This window comes from Oculina patagonica, chromosome 4 (assembly GCF_052425735.1).
Source record: "Oculina patagonica isolate OP01 chromosome 4, crgOcupat, whole genome shotgun sequence".
NCBI classification, from domain to species: Eukaryota; Metazoa; Cnidaria; class Anthozoa; order Scleractinia; family Oculinidae; genus Oculina; species Oculina patagonica.
Window position 1 is genome coordinate 31,538,665 of NC_135761.1, and position 5,089 is coordinate 31,543,753.

The window sequence follows — 5,089 nt, forward strand, 5'->3', positions numbered from 1 at the left end:
CCTGTAAATTTTATATCTAGAGTGATTAGCTTGAGATTTATTTCTTATATAACGATTAAATAACTTATTTTTTGTTTTAATGGATTTTCGAATACCTTGTGAAATCCAAGGTTTGGACTGAAATTTGGCTTCTTTTTTACTTAACCTTTTCAAAGGAGTATCTATTGTAGTATTAATTACTGAGTAGAAAGAATCAAATATCTGATTGACGTCCTTTTCCTTAAACATATTTTCCCATTCAATAGCCTGAACATCAAGTAAGAGGTCTTCCTGAACAAGAGTAGAGTAATCACGTGTGTATCTGGCCCCAATGTTTCATGTCCAAGATAAAGTATTAAGGAATAAAAAATTTGGTTAATGATCTGTTAGATCACAAAAAGGGTTTAAGCAATCACAATGAAACTTACAGGATATATAGTATGTCCAAAAATCTATCTTTTGGTATATGTCACGTGGGATGATGACGTCACATCACGTGACAATTACATCATAATGTCAAAACAGCCGCCATCTTGGATTTCGAAATTTTTCCAAAATGTCAGAAAACCACCCAAAATTACTGGAAAATGCTCAAAGCCAATAAAAATGTGCTTAAAACCCGTAAAAAGGTGAAAATATTGCTTTAAAGTTATTTTTCATTAAGAGAAACACAAAAATTACAAAATTGGGAAAACATGCCTGTCAAAATGTCGTTGCCATGGTGATGTCAAGTTCCTGACACAACAACCTACCCTACCAAATTATTCCCAGATAAATTTTAGATAAGTCGCAAAGTCAAAAAGGAATCTCTAAAAGGTTTTCTTCAAAGACTAAAAAACTTGCGAACTTGAGCAAAATGTAGGCTTTCAAGCTCAGAGTTCGCGATGCAATATACCAGTCAAAAACCTACGATTGCAAGTACCTATTTGTGACATATTTGTACTCGTTTCGCGAGTTATTTGTACTCCACAAAGTGCACTTGGATAATGATTCATAATAATTTAGAATGTTTGCTCCATCATTAAGACCACAGTATACCAGCTACAGGTCTGCACGAAATACTCTTCAAACTCTTAGATATTTTCTACAGCACAACATTGTGAAAAGAGAGTGTTGCCATACCAAAAATTCTTATTGACCTCAATGTGTTACTCCACACTTTGCCAGTAACATTCTAGGAAAACGATTTCAGGAAAAGTTAATTTTTAGCAGGTTTTGAGAAACTTGTTTCTTTCATTGCCCATACTGGTTGACACAAAAATATTGTTTTTGCTTTGTTTCACCCCAAAACAGTTATTCTTCTATTTCTTAGTTTCCAGAACTTACCGGTTAGTCTTATGATCTTGGCAAGGTAGACTTGTTTATCCCATCGAATTTGGACAGCATTGCCCTCTGTTATCTTTCCAGTCAATACTGCACTTGTTGGCGCTTTCCCAACTCTGTTCTCCGTGGGGAATAAGAAAACCCTGTATTTTCTTTTCTTCGTAATTGTTCGAAGACTCATCTGGTGATGCCAACCCCAACAACAGTAGTTGTCAATATGTATAGGATATACCCCTCACCCCTGATACCCAATGCTATAGAAACCACTTTTCCCTCCTTATAAGATACCTGATAACTAAGCCATTTATTTTTTAATTAGGGAGGGCAGCAAGTGGGATTTTTTTTTTATGAAATAATGCCCCACACTTCTTCAAAATCTTTACCTCCCCAAGTTGTTGTTCAGTTTTCATAACACAAAATTTTCACTTACCAAGCAAAATTATATCTGTGCTACCAAATAGAAAAGTACAGGTTGTTAAAATTGATTGTTCATATTGGATAGGCACTGTACATACTGGTAATATATTTGGGGGGGGGGGGGTAAATCTTTCTTTTGGTAATGGTTTTGATACAGTATTTGTACTCTCATTGATGATTTTACTAATACACTGCATTTTGCAGGTTTTATTTAATGTTTATGGGTTAAGTTCAGGAACCATCAAAATACTATTTTGGGCACCCTGGAAAAGGGTCTGCAGATGGTACATTACGTGCACAAGGTGTAATACCGTAATGATGTGAATTAGCACCAGGGGTGCTTACTACTTTTGGCACCTCAAGGGAGGGCGGTTATACGAGACAGGGCCTTCCTCTTTGACTGTACTACTTTCAAGGATAGCCAGTGCTCTTTTGTCCTCAACGGACAGGGTAGTGTCAGAGGGAACTTGTTTGGTTGCATAAAAATCGATTTCCCAAAATCGTTCGATTTGATGTTGCAATGTGATCTCTTTGTCTGATGACAGAAAGTTTGCATTGATTGTTCCACAGTGTCCTTGGTTTACATTTCCAAAAAGAGTCCATCCAAGGGGGGTCCTTACAGCAATGGGCTCATCCCATCGACCCTAGCGGACTTCCAAGGTGAATCAATAAGTGAGCCATATCGGATCCAATCAGAATCATTACATCACCACCTTCAAGTTCAGGAAGGTCTACATCAGATAAGTGATTCCACTGCTCAACAACCCTTTTCTTTGAGACCTTGAAAGATGGAATGTTAAGTTTGTCAATGACCTAAGCTCCATGCACCATAAATTGGTCTGGCTGAACTTTGGATGAAAAACCAAAGCTTACTCTGTGTAAGTTCTGAGTGGTAACATCATTACCAACTGTGTTAATGTTAAGCCGGCATGCCTCACCAACAATTTGTAAGCGGTCTGCTAAGTCCTTTCTAATCAGAGTTGAGTCACTTCCAGGATCAAGGACAGCATATGTGTTGACCAGATTCCCTTCACTATGAATCTGAACTGATAGAACTTGAAGGAGGACCTTTTGTGGAGGCTGAACACAAACTTGGTTGATGTTGCTCTGAGCAGTGGGTGGTAAACTTGACAAAGGTTCCCGGGGACGGGGATGTTCTTATGGAGGAACAGATGGCTGAATACTTTATATTATAATAGTCAATTGAGGTACTGCAGGTGAAATCCGCTGGTCATGTTGACTTAATGCTAATCCACTGCTGATTGACTGCTCATCTCGTCCCTGTCATCGCACAAGGCTTCTATTGGCGCCCGATCCACATGTAAATTAAATTAGCCTTTATTTTCTAGCTTATACTTCACTGTAAATTACCTTAAGCTGGCATGAGCAAGCAGTCCACAGGTACAAAAGTAAATTTTAACTTCGTAGCAACTAAGTAGTGCCTTTCAATAGTTGCGCGAGTAGCTAGCCTTCTTTCATGCGTATGGTGCTCTGGATGTAGAGCTCCGCTATGATTACGGACTGCTGAGAAAACCTATAACCTACGCTAAAGACTCAAATCGTGTTAAATAAAAGCCAGATTGAATTTATTCTTTCAAGTTAAAGTGGTTTTATTATGGGATACGATACGGAAGAGAAATACGAAAGAAGAAGACATTTTGTAAAGGAAGATAAAGAGGCTCGAGCTTTCGCAAAGCTTGAATTAACATGATATGTCCACAGACAATGACGACTCTGCCAGCAACAGTGGAGGAGGATGGGTATCCAGATGTCAAAATACTGCAGTTATTCCCTCGTGGACTTTCTAAGCAAGTAAGTCTACCACTTTCAGAAATAAAAAAATCGCTTGTATCCCAAAATATTGCTATTATTTTTGAATGTCATTATCCAAGAAAATTGGCAAGTTAGACCCTTTTCCTAATAACTATTTAACTTAGAGAGTTATCTCTAATACCCTAACAGATTTTGTGTGTTCATATAGTTTCAAGTAGAACCCTTAAAACCCTTATATATGATTAATTGACAGTGATATGTAAATTGGGGTATTTTCCTCCTAGACTTGACAAACGCAGCAAAAGACTAGAACAGTCAAATAATAAGAGATGGAAAAGAACCACTTCTAGAACTGGGCAGCCAGTAGACAGGCAACCTCCCATAAATACACTGAAATGGGCATTGTCCAAAGAATGGAGAAAGGATCTGCGCAGAAGAGATGATAGGAGGTCGCAGACAGGACGTGGGGCCAGTCCCTTCTTTGATGTATTTGAGGAGGTTTTGGGCTCAAGACCTGTTGTTAAAATGCCTGGGGTGATTTTGTCATCCAGTGAACTTAGTACATCTTCATGTGCGGATTTAAGTGAATCTGATGGCGACAAAGAGCCCTCCCCAGAAGGGAAAAACAATTCACCTGCTAATACACCTCCTAAAAAGAAAGCAAGGAAAGCAAGGAAAGCAATCAAAATGCTTTCATTGAATTGTCTGAAAAGAAAATTGATATGCAAAATGCACGCGCTGAAGCAATAACGAGCTCACAAACACGTACAGAGGAGCTTAGGCTAAAGTTAGATGTTACAGGGGTGTTACAGGGTGTTACAAGGTGTTACAGGGTGTTACAGGGTGTTACAAGGTGTTACAGGGTGTTACAAGGTGTTACAGGGTGTTACAAGGTGTTACAAAGTGTTACAGGGGGGTGTTACAAGGTGTCACAGGGTGTTACAAAGTGTTACAGGGTGTTACAAGGTGTTACAGGGTGTTACAAGGTGTTACAGGGTGTTACAAGGTGTTACAGGGTGTTACAGGGTGTTACAAGGTGTTACAAGGTGTTACAGGGTGTTACAAGGTGTTACAAGGTGTTACAAGGTGTATTATTCCTCTTTTTACTGTATGCTGTGTTGAAACAATTAGAAAGAAATTATTTTGTTGTTGTTACAAGTTTTAATTTTGCTGAAAAGTATGGTGTATTTTTTTTTGCTCTTCTTTTTTTTTATACTTTTAATTTACAAGACCCCACGAGCTTGTCAGCTTTTATCTACATCGTGTTTTTAAATAAAGACAACTTACTTTTTTACTGTATGTTGTGTTGAAGCAATTAGAAAGAAAATATTTTTTTACTTTGTTTTACAAATTGTTATCCCATTCATATTTATGACATTTTTTGTCCCATTCCCAGCGACCAGTGACGTAAGTCCCAAAACTAAATGTTTTATTCCTGTGTGGTCTTACGACAACTCTTGATTGGGTCTCTGGGTAATGTCAATGTCAAAATCCTTTTAGCAAAATATTCCTAAACAAAACTTAACTTATAAACTTTGTTTATCAATTTACTTGTGCGGGATGTAACTCCCGTTATATTGGCGAGACTTCCCGTCAT

At 37.9% G+C, this 5,089-nt stretch overlaps 1 pseudogene; it reads right to left on the bottom strand.

Moving 5' to 3' along the window:
- Nucleotides 1–2,175: 2,175 nt before the first annotated feature.
- Nucleotides 2,176–5,089, bottom strand: LOC144648322 (uncharacterized; annotated as a pseudogene).